We start from the raw sequence: 14,794 nt of genomic DNA on the forward strand, positions 1-14,794 counted from the left end.
CAAAACTAATTATTTAAGTAACAACTTATACTTTAATTATGGTATTTACTGTCCATTAAAATTGAAATTATACTTGCATTTCACAAACGCATGCTTGTACTTTTATAGTAGAAAGGAGACAAAAGGTGCAAAGAACCACACATTTTTATAGACTGTCTACAAACATTCATTTAACTATTGATAGGCATTCTGTTAAATCAAATGTATTTTTATGGTCAACAAACAATAAGCACATCTTATATTCTTTGAACCTTTTGCTCAACTGAGTAGCTTACAGAGGCAACATGAAATTGAATTATCATTTACAAAAGTCTGTTTATTCTTTTCTCATACTTTCATCAAGGAGGTCCTCAATATATGTACAAATTATTCTCATAAAAATTTGTAGAAAGGATGATAATTTGTGGTACCTTCTCAGTTACCTTTTTTGGTAAATAACAGTGACTGACTTTTTCCAAGTATTTGGAATTCATTCCTCTTTCAGATAATTTGAGAACTGATCCCCCATTGATATCAAAATTATGTCATATCCAGCACAGACATCTTCTGTCCATGGAGGTATTCCAAAATTCCAATATGGGTTCCCCAGAGGGCTACCTCAGGTTTAAGGTACACTGTGGATCTGTTACACTCAAAACCATAATTCATGAGCACCCACCCTCCCCAGTGTCTTTAACTTTAATAGCTGGCCTAAGGACACAATACAAAGCAAAGGTATTTCATAAAATAAAATAATTTTAAAAGGAATAATAAAATATTTCCTTTATAAACACAGGGAGCATTTTCCCACAAACAATACATATCATCAGCAAGGAAAATGAACATACATAGGGAACATATACATGTGTACACATATATGCACATATATATGTGTATTATACAGATAGGTATCTGTACATATCTGTACATGTGTATGTGTAGGTATACATGTATGGATATATTACATATGGATACCACTATGTGGATGTGTACATATCTATCATATGGCCAGGTTCACATGTGAAAGGCAAACATGTAGGTTGGCCACATTTGGCCACAGCCTGCAAATGGAGAAGAAGCATACTTCTGACACGTCAGGGCCAGTAATGCCTCCTCCTGGTGATGATATCATACTTTCTCTGCCAGATTTTGCTAGACACCGCTCTACTGGCTATACAATCTTCATCAAATTTTGCTCCACAGAACATGTGGTCTCCACTGGAAGTGGTTTCACTGAACGAAGTGTCTTTGATGGGGACTTGTTCCACCAGATACATGGTGTCTGTCGGATGCCTGTTGAAACCTTTCATGGCCCCACTGAACATAAGGATTGCATATACTGAGTTTGATGTGACAATGAAACATTCAAGTGGCAATGTTAAACAAGCAGTTGGTTCTACTGAAAAGAGTTTAGGGCTTGATATTTAGGTGTGTTTATTATTAATAATTGCTTATTGGATTGGCTTAGTCTGGGAATAATTGTAGAAATAACTATTAAACCCATGAAAGATGATGAGATCACCAAGGGAGAGAGTATGGAGTATAGAAAAGAAAAAAGAAGAAAACCTGGGTTAGAGCCTTTAGGTGAACTCTTACTTAAGGGGACAGAAATACTGAGAACACAAAATTATTTTATTTATTGTTTGTTGCTTACAAAATAGCATTTGACTTGGTAGAGCAAAATATAGTTTTAAAGGCTCTCATCCAACAAAGCATCTCTCATGCTTCTGTTTATACAGGATTCCTTGAGAGAATGCAACCACAGAGACAACTTTGTTCTACAATCCTCTGAGTATCAATATTAAGTGAGGCATAAAACAAGGAAACATATGCTCAGGAAAGGTGTTTGCCAGTGTCATGGAGGATATCCTGCATTAAGTCCAAACAGAACATGGATTTCTTATAGATGGCATGGTTCTCCAGATGCTCCTGTTTATGAAAAACATTGTGTTGACTGCATTGAATCCAGGAACACTACGGGGCCTCCTTATTGAGAACCATTGTCCCTCAAAAGAGATAAGTCTAGTAATTTACATACAGATGAAAAAAACATATTGTCCAGATTATGATATATCTTAGATAGGTACTATAGATGAACAGTAAAGTGGGCCCAGAATTGAACAGGAGGAGGAGAAAAGGCTGGATCACATTTTGGAAACTGCCCAACTAGTGCAAGGATCCCAACCTGCTTCCCAATTCAAAAGCCATTTGTTTAATATCAATAACCTTGTAGTGATGTATATGGCTCCAAATCATGAAATGCCATGATCTCTGAGGAATCAAAATTGCATATTTAATAAAAGACACCAGAAAGATGCATGGGGCTGGAGATGAAGGAAGGGATAAATTGGCTAAAGGATTATGTCCAAGGCTTGGACACAAGCAAAACCATGTAAAAAGCATCATTAAGTGTTTGATAAAGGAGGCAGGCCAGCCATATGACAAGAACAAGTTGGCACATAAGTGCTTAATAAATGCTTGTTGACTGATTGTCTAACAGAATTAAATCCCAAATACTGCTCCAGTATATACAGAATATTAAAAGAAATTGAATGCTGTGTCATTTATAAACTAAAAGATTTAAGAATAAAACTGAATCATTCTTCAGTTAAAACAAATTTAATGAACTTGGACATACACATACTTTTTAAAGGTTGACCTAAGTAAAGTCAAATGTTACTACTTGTACTATATGGTAGGATCCATGGGTATGATTATTAAGATGATGGAAATGTGGAGCACGTAGCATTAAACATGAAAAAAAGAGTTACACGGCATGGGCCAAACGTGATTCTGAGTGAAAAATTTTATAGGTACAACCAATTCGACCATCCTCCTTTTCCACTTTATATGATCAATGACTGGGTGACAGGGAGAGGGTTTCTGCTTGTTTACAGCCAAAATGTTATATTATAGTAGTTTATTAGGGTCTTTCTTCAAAGGTTAAAAGCACTTCATCATCTCTTTTTCTTCAAAAATCTGACAAAGGCTTGTTTAACTACAATACTTTACCAAACAAGGAACTAAAACATGAAGAAGATAAATAATTTACTAATGTCACACAGTAAAGTAGGATTAGAAATGGGATAAATCTTGGTCCTTGTGGCTTTTACTTAGAGAATCATAGGATTTTGGAACTAGTCAGACTCTTAGAGATAAGCGACAGTTAGGTCTTGATTTGTGCAAATAATGAACTGAATTCTCATGAAGTGGTCACAACATTTAAATTTGCACTACAGATTTCCAATAGTCTGGAATCGATTACCATAGTTTGCATAATTATAACTTCAAATAATGCATGTTTGAATACATACAACCATTTCACAGGATTCATTATTTGTACTCATCTGGATCTACAGGTCATTTAACCTCTTAATTTAAGAGGTGAACAAATTGAGGCCTATATAGTTCAAATGAAGTTTCCAAAGACTGAGTTCGAATACTACCATCTAGAGGGAGCCATTTCCAGTCTCCCCTCTTGCTAGTTCCTTTCCCTTCTCTGATTCTACCTTGTATCTTTTTGTTGTTGTTCAATCGTGTCAGTAGTGTCCAACTCTGTTACCCCAATTTGCAGTTTTCTTGGCAAAGATATTGGAGTGCTTTTCCATTTCCACCTTTGGCTCATTTTATAGATGAGGGAACTGAAGTAAACAGGGGTAAGCGACTTGCCCAGTGTCACACAGCTAGTAAGTGTCTGAGGCCAGATTTGAATTCAGTAAGATGAGTCTTCCTGATTTCAAGCCCAGTGTTCTATACACTGCTTCATCGAGTTGCCAATCTTCCATCTACTCTGTACTATAAATACATGTATGTACATGCTATTTACATGTTATCTTTCCTATGAGAAAGTGAACTCTGTGAGGACAGGAATTACTTTCTCTTTCTATGTATCACAAGTCCTTGGCACAATGCCTGCCACATAGTAAAAATTTAATAATGCTGGTTGGCTGACATATATTTCATTGGGGGAGCTAGAGGATGCAGGGAATAAAGCACTGAACTTGGGAGTCAGGGAGACCTGAATTTGAATCCTGTCTCTAAAACTGACACTAGACACCTGACCTGGGCAAGTTAGCTAAACTACTTTCTGCCCTAGTTTCTTCATCCATAAAACGAGGATTGTTGTGAAGATCAAATGAAATAATATTTATAAAGTGCTTTGCAAATTTTAAAGTGTAATATAGATGTTGTATTACTATTATTGTCATTATTATTATCTATCAATTTACTTTAGCTTTAGGAAAATTAAAGAACTAATTACTACTGTCTATTCCACGTGAACAGGAGATAGGAACAGACAATAGATAAACACAAAATAATTTCTTATCGTTAACATTTTAAATAAGTCCTAGTGAGATTAATTTTCTGGGCTTAATAATAATTGTCCTTATTCAACCTGAGTGCCCTGAAGTAGCAATTGTAGTGACTTTGACAATTGGAACAAAAAGGCGCTTGGTTTCCATGTGTTGTCATATACACTTGGGCTGAATTAACCTCAGCTCATTGACTCACTGGAGACACAACTCCAAATAAACTTCTGTTGTAGTAAAGCTCGAATACTATGTTCAGTTTTTAAAAACTGATTTAATTGTAATCCTCTTAATAAATCCAAATATCTGTTCTCTATCTATGGAGTTCAAATATAACAGGCCATACCACAAAACAATCCTGGAGTCCTTTCAACACAAAAATACTTCTAAAGAATTATTAATGACTAATAAGGATTGATGATAATGATGATTTATTTATAACGTGTTTTATGCTTCCAGGGCCCTAGTCACCTTACATAATAAAGCATACCAATATTGGAAAGAAGACTAAAGCAGCACAGTCAACCAGTCTGTCAGTCATTAAGCATTTTCTCACTGCCTGTTCAGTGCCAGGTACTGTGCTAAGCACTGGAGAGACAAAGACAGGCAAAAGATAACCCCCTGTTCTCAAGAGCCGACAGTCTAAGGGGGTTAAGAGAGACAACTTGAAAATGACAACTTAAAAATAAGATATATATATACAGGAAAATGGAAATAATTAATAGAGAGGAAATATTAGCATTAAAGGAAATTGGGAAAGACTTTTTACAGAAGATGGTATAGTCAACAGAAAGAATTTTCTAGGGAAAAAAGAAAGAATCAAGCCCTATTTTAAACAATAAGTTCTAAATATTAAAATACAAATACATCCATTAACCAACCAAAGGAATTACAACAATTATTATCTTAAGGGGAAATAAAATTCATCTGACCTTTTCTTGGAAGATTGTCAGAGATCTACTTTAGCTTGGGCAAAGGGAATGTATGTTCCAAAGAGTCAGGCCCTTCCTGGCTTCAAATGACAACAACTCAAATATATTTCAGAAACAATATCTTCTTTATTAAGTATTAACACAAAGCTATGGATGTTCTGAATATATGTACTATTTTTACTTTTCAATATTGCGACCTTGACTGACCTTTAGTCAAAAAGAGAACACACACATATGTATATTTACATATAAAAACTTATGTATTTACACATACATGTGTCAAAGGGTACTCATATATTATGATCTATAAATACAAGTAGGGACTTTATATTTATGTAGAAATCAATTAATGCTTGTTCTATTATAATTATCGGGACTTTGATGAGATCTTCCAAACTCCTATCAATTCCCAAAATAAATCTTATACAAACTTAAGTTTAACTTTTCCTAATGCTTCCAGAATATTGAGATTTATATTTCTGTAACATACTAAGCACCTTAAGAACAGGTAGAATATTTCAGAAATACTAGAATCCAGAAGTCCTTTGGGCTGCACACTTTAATGTTAACCCTTTCTGATACTTTCAAACACAATCTGTATACATGGTTAAATACAAAAATGTAAGTTTTAACACTGAAATGAAACAATTTGATCTCACAAACCTTCTACATTGAACTTAACTTGCCTCTGCATAAAAAACAATATAAGTAAACAATGCTTGTACTTAATACTACTACCCTGTCGTTTCAAGTCAAAAACGAAGGTGAGTTCTAAATTGGTGCTACAAGGGCAATATCTTTCCAACAGTCATGGTAAAGTGAGGTGGAAATGACTTTTAAGAGCAACATTACCACATTACCACAAAGCTTTTAAAATACAAGAAAGTAAAGGTCTCTGCCACTAACCCAAGAGGCTGCTGCCATTCTCTCAAGATGGTAGGGACAGTTTGGCACAGTAGAGTCAGGCTCTAGACTCAGAGGACATGGGTTCATATTCTGCCTCTGCGTGCCCTTGGGCACAAGTCATTCAATCTCCGTAAGCCTCAGTTTCCTTATCTGTACAATAAGGATTCCAGACTAGATGGCCTCTGAGGACTCATCCATTTCTAGATCTAAGATGCTGTATACTATAATACTACAACAGTGTGTACATTTACTATTGTTATTGTTGTTGGTTTTTCATGTCCCACTGTAACACTGCACAGTAGGTGGCACAGTGAATACAGTGCTGGCCCTGGAGTCAGGAACACCTAAGTTCAAATCTGGTTTCAGACATTTACTAGCTGTGTATGACCCTGGGCAAGTCACTTAGTTCTATTTCCCTCAGTTTCCTCATCTGTAAAATGAGCTGGAGAAGGAAATGGCAAACCACCCCAGTGTCTTTCCCGATAAAACCCTAAATGGAGTCACAAAGAGTCAGACACAACTGAAACGACTTGAACGACAAGCAACTGTAATATTACTCCAGATCTAGGCAGGGAAGGGCTATATCGATTCAGATAAAGGCTCCCTTGGAACAGAATGTAAGATTCTTTTTCATTTGATATATAGCACCAGAAACTTCTCTGATTATACACATTTCTGCTCACTTCTCCATCTTCCCTAGATAGAGAAGATGTTATGACTTTAGCGGTATGTTACCACTGTACATACATACATTCACACACACACACACGTACACACACACACACCTATTGCCACAATGACTCAACCCCCAACTTCCTGAATGTAGTGAATGAAGTTTGTTCAAGAGTATAAAAATAATGGAAAATCAATTTTGGGAAGAAAGTAACATCTTCAAGATTAAAATAGCATCATCATTCCCTAATGAAAATACTTATATGACTAAATGGCAAAAGTCACTAAAGGCAAACCCCCAAAAATTGGTAGGGGAATAATTTGATTTGAAATATTAAAGCTTCTTCAAACTCTTTTTTTTCAAAGCTCGGGAAAAGTTTTCTGTGATGGAAATGATCTGACATCCTTTCACCATGCATGATGCCCACATTTTGGAAGCCTGAATTCTCTGTCACATTGGCTATCTTCTGGTAACTGGTTTCATTATGCCTGCAAGTCCAATTAAACTAGTGAAATTGCTAATGGTCTTCTGTCCATTTCATACATCATTGACAAGGGTAATCAGTCAACAAAATAAATTTGCCTCCATGTAATATGTAGGTCCAGTGAATATACAATATCGTAATGGATGGATGGGGCTTGGGGTGAACATCTATGAAATCACAATTCTAAAAACAATCCTTTGCATGTGATCATTTGAACATTTACCTATGTTTTTGTTTCAGCACCTAGAGCTCAGCAGGCCTCAAAGAAATAACCAATTCGGGGGTCAATGTGATTGGTAACTTAGATCAGACATCTAGAAAAGACCTAACTCTCAGACTCCAAAGTCACTTTTACTTTTATGCCATAGAGCAGTTTAGGACAAATCACTTCCATAAAGTTTTCTCATGTTTAAAATAGAAATAGTTCTTTAAGGTTCTCAGATCTTTTTGTGCCAGATTAAAACTTATAATCACAGTTTTGCCCTAAAGACAGAGTTTTATGATAATTTTAATTTGGATAAACAGGAGTTCTCAATGTAAAAGGTGGTAGTGGTGAGGGTGGAGAGGTGAGAGGTGGCTCCTAGGCCTCTACTGGAAACAAACTAATAGTAGCTTAGCACAGTACCTGGCACATAGTAGGCCTCAATGAAAGTTTATTGATTGATTGAGTAGAAGATGTGGAACTATGATATGTGATAAAAACAAAGGACACAAAGCCTAGGAGAGGTCAAACTGTTCTGATTTCCAACGAATGCTGTGGCCTTTTCATTTGTGTGAAAACTAGTTATGCTGAAGTTAGAAACTGCACAAATTCCCCTTGGCCACACTCTATGCACATGGTTACTCCACTTCCCTGAAGCTTCCCTTTGAGTCTGGCATTGCAAACAAACTCTGATGGTTAAAAATACACTATCTATACTGGTATCAAACAGGTTTTCTTTTGAATGACAGGCTCGTGATGTGTAGTGAGATACAGGGTAACGTCTATTTAAAGTTAGCTTCGGTAAATACAAGTTACATGTCAGAGCTGCTTCAAGGACTATTGCAAACAATATTTATGGGAGTACTTGGTCAGCATGGGTGGAGAGGGACTGAGAATGCAAAGATATTTACCAATGAAAAGTTCTCTCCAAACCTACTTATTCTTCCTGAAATTTAGCCACATATTAACCATATTAACCAACCAGTTTTTCCATTCTCAGTCCCTGTTGTACAAAACCTACTTTCTACTTCCAAAGGTACTGATTCTCAGAGTAAAGGTAATGGTGTATACTACCTTAACTTCAACCAAAAGCCATGATGGTGGTGATCCTGTTCTGTTTCTCATGGAAACTGGGATTAGCCAGAATTCAGACAACAGACATGGTTAATCAATTCAGAGATCCTTCAATGCATGTAATCAATACACAATATGAAGGTTCACACAATCCAATGAGCTGTCCTATCTACCAGTAAGGCATAAGCATGACAAAATCAGTCAAAATAGAAGGAATGGATGGAATCAGCTTTGCTGTTCTTTGCTAGAAAGGGACAGGATACTCTCAAAGCCACTGTGCACTCTTTAGGAGCATACCAACAAAAAATCAGCAGAGAGTGACTAGAGGGTTTTGTGGTAGGTTCCCTAGCTCTATAATTTCTCCCATTACCACCATCACCCCCACCACTATTGCCATGTAACTATAAACATTTTAACACTTTCTACTGAAAAACAAAAATGCCACTTGAGAACGTCATAAGCTCTGGATTTCATTATCAAATTGTACGTTATGATCTTAAATAAAAAAAACAAACAGATTGACTTTGCATTGTAGTATTTCACAACCTTTTGGTGCAAAATTAAAATGCTTCCCATCCACCACCAGCTATAAGCTCTATTTTTTTTTTTTTACCCTGGGCGTCTGAATCTTTTATATGCTAGGGTTCTATTCACTGCCTGTTATTCAGACATTGAAATCCCAAATGTTAATTGTTCTTCCAAGTACATTGACAAAACAGCAGCTAAATAAGGGTAGGCCAGACTGTGGTAGACTCTGACATGCATTTATGGAACAATGGGGCTCTGAGAGACAGCCTTGTAGCTCACAGGAAGACATAAGATGTGCTATTTTGACTGCTTCATAGCAGAACGGGGAACACACGCACACAAGGGAATTATGCATCTTGCTTAGTTCTGCCCAAAGTCCTCAAGATAGCTGAATTCTATTGTGATGTCATCAAGAACTTTCTGTTTCTCTCAATTTCCTTTGCCATTAATAACAACAATTTCTAATGACATCACAAAGGAAAAATGATTCTACTTTGATGTCATCAGACATCTGCTACCATCTATTATCTTCTTATCAAAATGTAAGAATCTTCAATGATGGGATGACAGGAAATACATGTCTCTGTGCTAAAGACATATACCATTCCTAATGCAATTCAAATCAGCTAACTGAAAAGACCAACAATTTAGGTTTGATTGAAAAAAAAAACACAATAAAATTTAGCCCAACAAACTTTTTTTTTTTTAAAGAAAGGAAATAATTTAAACTTATAAATTCAAGCAAGGATATTCAGATGGTTAGCCAAGTCTGGTTACTATTACTAGTGCTTTTTTCCTTTAGCTGCTGGTCACAGAAACAAGGAGAAAGGTACAAGAAGTTTTTACTTACAGGAATGCACTAGAGCTCAATCTTTTTTGTTTTTAAGGTGCAGTGATTTCAGCCTCTAAATGTAACTTCAGGCAGTCTGAAAAGAAACAAGTTAAAATCTCTTTCAGTTATAATTGGTATTTCAGATTTAATTAAAAATTAAACTTTCATAATGTTTCACCATCCAAAGCAATGCATTATCAGTCAAGCGTAGCTTTTTTTTTTTTAGGGGGAAAAAAAAAGAAACCCTCTTCCCAGAGTAGTTTTGTAATGAAAAGAAAAGAATCTAAAGAAAAAAGGCAATTCTGAATATCAAAATATACCTCAGTGTTAAAGACTTTATAACGATATGGCTGGGAAGTGTATCCTTCTGAATTTAAAGAATATCTATCTTATGCTGCATTTTTAAGGAGGCAAAGATTTCACATCCTGAAGACTATTAAAAATGTTTTCAGACAAAAAGAAAGAGCTGTAAAAATCAGAAAGCACATACTGAAGTAAAATTACTATTTAAACTTTAACCAGGAAAATTTTTAGACTCAAACCATTGCAAAGGCAATGGATAGAGTAGATCTAAACTAACACATTTAATGAGCCAAAGTAGGCTTGGCAAAGTGTTGGTTAGGGTATCACATATCATGTTATTCATGTTGTGAAACTTTTAACATATACAGCTACTGTTGTTTAGGACCAAGACATAGAATGAACAGAGAGAGATTCAAGAACTAAATCAGACTACCTGGTTTCAATAATTTTAATCCCCTGCATTGATCTTTTTTTATTGAAAAAAACATAAATTTCAAATCAAAAGACTGGATATAAAATGTATACTTCAATACTATTATTTATGTTTTTAACTCTAATCTTTCTCCTCTTTTCCAAAGAAAAAAAAAAAACAAGAAAATAATAATTTCTAAATAAATCATTACTACTTAGGGTTCCAAATGAGTAACATGGCAATGTTTAGGGGGGAAGTGCAATTTTTCTATGTAAATTTTCAATGATCTTATTAGCTCTCTTTTATTTTTAAAAGAAGTAAATGTTTTGCAGTACTCTGTTATATTTATCTTTTTTACATACTACATATTATCTCTACATATTAGAATGTGATCATAAATCATTCATGTTCAAGGCAATTAAATAAATTAAAGAACATGCTTGTTATGGATTTTTTTCTTTTTTCCCTTCAAATATATTTTAAAGTATATGTTTACTGTGAATTCATTTTCTATATTATATTATCTGTGGTATATACTTAAATATAATTTATATGCATACAACAAACTTATAACCTTCCCCAATCATACAGCAAACCCTACAAATGGGGGTTTAAATTTCTGGGGTGTGTGTGTGTGTGTGTGTGTGTGTGTGTGTGTGTGTGTGTGTGTATGTGTGTGTTTTTCTGTGTGAGGGCATTTAAATTATTGACAGTGACTTTAACTCAACTTTCCCCCCTGCTTCTCATATGCCTGAATTAAACTAAAAATGTACCACTGTATAGAAGACAGAAATTATAGAGGCGTCACCAGGGACAACTGAATGAGAGAAGGGGAGTGCACATATTTCCTTATAAGGCAACCAAACATTCATAAAAGAAACTGACAAAAATAACTCAAGCTCAGAAAATATATGGTATAACAATAATCCCCTGATAAATGATTCAGAAGCATAAAAATTATCTACCTCTAGATAAATTTGCATCACCAGCTGGCACTGTTCTGCTCACCAATTAAATATGGTGAATGAATATGACCCACCAAATAGGGCAGAGGAAGAAGAAAGGATAAGGATTTGGGCTATAGTTATACGCACGACTGGTTTGACTAGGGACAAGTGGGTTTAGTCTATCAATCAATTTGTCTGAAATTTTTTTTAATATACTGACCAAGGGTCTTACTGAATTGTTCTGCTGACTCAGTTGAAATTATAAAACTACTTCTGTGAATAGTAGATATAGCTTCCCACCTTCTCCTCCTTTTCCTTGATGAGCTTTCTCTTTCTCTTCTTCCATTTCATTATTTTCTTCTTTCTCATTTATCTCTAGTCTTTTTCTTCACATTTACTCTTTTTACTTAGAGAAACAACTCCAAAATCACACTCTTATCACCCAGGGAAAGGGGACTTGGTCACAACTATAGCCTCATTCTAAATGTCTACTGTCCAACGTAAGGAAAACTGAGAGCGGTTGGGGAAGCAGATCATCACCAGGTAGACATAGTACCTAATAAAATAAGGACCCGAGTCTGTTTACATTTGACCTCCTCAAATAGGACCACAATAAGAATGTAATAACAGGACTATTACTATAGCACTTGGGCAAACGACTGAGCAAAACAGATGGATCTTATTATGAGCCAGAACTCAAAAAACACAGTAGCCAACTCGCTGTTGGCGACTACATATTTTGGCCCAGGGATGGGGCCTGGAAGTGGGGCCAGTTGTTCTTTCATATGCATACAGTTCCTCTAATGGCTTCTTCATGAGAAAACCACTAACTCTGCCTCAAAGTAGCTGAGTAGAGTGCCTTGAGTTGTTATGTAGCTATAATGCTAGACATCTGAGAAGTGAAGTGCTCTGGAAAGGTTAGGGTAAAATTATGGACAAGACATTTTTGGCATTGGAACCTAATTTGAAGCACTGGTGAATGCAGTACATTCTTCAATAATTTCCCTGTATCATTTACATTAGAAGATTTAGGATGACTGATAAAATTCTTCATAGTGTTTCTTAAACATGACATTACATCTTTCATTGCCATTCTTCCACACTGGCTGTCCTCAATTTCTGGAAAGTGTTCCTTCCTTTCCTCTATCTCCTAGAATACTTAGATTTCTTCAAATTCAGCTGAAGCACCACCTTCTACATAAGGCCTTTCCTGATTGCCCCCAACTTAGTATATTCCTGTTCAAAAATACTGCCATGTATCTCTTTTGTAAATGTATATGTGTTTTCCCTGGAATGATGTAAACTCTCTGAGGGCAAGAATTATTTTGATTGTGTTTTTGTATCATCTACACCTATTATGATACCTGGCACACAGTAGGTGCTTAATAAATGTTTGTCAATTGACTGATAATGGTTGGTTCTTAGCCTTCCAAATTTCAAACAGGCAGCAAAATCACTTTTATCAATCTCAACCATTGGCAAGATTCACTGAGTTAAGCAGTGCCCAAACTACGCAAGTTTTATGGATTAGACTCAACACCGAAAGATACATTGGGAGACAGCTTGGTAATCAATGCAGACTACAAAGACCCAGCGAATGCTTCTTTTGGCAGAGGCCCCTTAACAAGTAAGTTGCTTCATTCTGCACTTATACAAGCTTTTAGAGGCTTTTCAGGGGGACATCAAATGTGGCACACTGTAGAAAACCAATATTTAGGCCAATAGGACACATATGGACAAGCCTGAAAAAATCAACAATTAAGGATGAAATGAAGTTTCTGCACTAGGTTTGAAAAAAAAAAGTGTTTCTAAAGTACATAAACTACAACAAAAAAAGAGAAAAAAATTTTTTAAAAAGCAATAAAGTACATAAGTTGAGAGATCCAGATAAAACTAGGTTATTATTGATCTTCGAGGAATGAACAAAAGAACAAATAAACCTCACCAAATTGAGTAGGTTTAAATTTATCTCCCCAATGCTCTCTTAATGATGTTACTGTCCCAAGTAATCAGTGAATAAATATTTATTAATACTATGTGCCAGGTATTGTGCTAAGAGCTGTGAATACAAATACAAAAAAGGAAGTTCTTGCCCTCGAGGAGCTTACAATCTAATGAGTGAAGATGCAAAAGGAAGCTGAAAGGAGAGAAAGGGAACATATCCAACACAGGCTTATGATAAAGAATTCCAGAGAAGTACCATATAATAATTGGAGTAAGTTTTTGACAATTCACTCATAGCCATACAGGTAACTCATCCAGGCCCAATTTAGCCTTACTTTAAGAAGGAAAGCAGAGAAAAACAGTGTCTGTTATCTGCACAACAGGCCCATTCACAATATTTTTATTTCCTTTTGTTAGGGGAGCTTCCTTCTCATAATTCTAGGGAGACCAAACTGGCTTCACCATCAACCCTCTTTCAAGAAAATGCACTTGGCTTAATAAATTAGAATTCCCCTTTAGATTCCCCTTTAACTCAAGGTGATTAGGGATTGTTTCAATCTTTGTGCTTGTTTCCACAGTACCCAGCACAATGTCTGGCACATGGTAGAAGTTTAATAAATACCTGTTGACTGATTGATTCAAAGGTTATCAATGTAGAAATAAACTCCTTCCACATCATATACTCCCAGTAATTATTTATTACTTCAATACTTAAAGATCCATAATTTAATCAGTGTTAACCCCACTTCTACCAATGCAGATCATTAACGCTATACTTTCATAGAGAGTTTTTGTGAGTTGCTGGAAAAACTTATCATTTGCTAGCCAGCCTTCTGGAAATGAACATTTTTGAACTTGGCTAGTCTGGCCTTCAGAAGACAGACATACAGTTCATCACCAGGTCTGTATACAAAGGCTTTCCAACTTAGCAAGACCTGCCAGAAGGTACACACTCTACTGGCAAAGGCATCATGGACCCAGGGTTATCTCCATGCCATGATGAGAAGGATATTAGTGGCAGAACCACTCACTATTAATCAAAATTCATGAGGAAGAAGAGAAAGAATTTATAAAATGAGGTACAGGAACAGTGAAACATACACTCAAAATACCGGTGCCTCCAAATATTGGATTATATTCACACTCTTGGACAACAAAGGTTGATTCTGGTATTTCTGTCCTGGGAAGGAAGATGACCAGATCAGGCAGCCAGGGCTTTAGAAGACATGGCTATATTCAAACCCAAAATAAAACACACCAAGGAAAAA

General features: G+C 35.7%; 1 long non-coding RNA gene across 2 annotated transcripts in view; it reads right to left on the minus strand.

Annotated features, from left to right (window-relative positions):
- Positions 1 to 14,794, minus strand: part of LOC114045815 — a 617,680-nt gene that overhangs the window by 389,908 nt on the left and 212,978 nt on the right. For both annotated transcript variants that reach the window (XR_003569432.1, XR_003569433.1), the window contains exon 4: positions 9,939 to 10,014. This is a non-coding gene — a long non-coding RNA (uncharacterized LOC114045815). The remainder of the gene's footprint in view (positions 1 to 9,938; positions 10,015 to 14,794) is intronic.

This window comes from Vombatus ursinus, unplaced genomic scaffold (genome assembly GCF_900497805.2).
Source record: "Vombatus ursinus unplaced genomic scaffold, bare-nosed wombat genome assembly UNPS02001419.1, whole genome shotgun sequence".
In the NCBI taxonomy this organism is placed as follows: Eukaryota; Metazoa; Chordata; class Mammalia; order Diprotodontia; family Vombatidae; genus Vombatus; species Vombatus ursinus.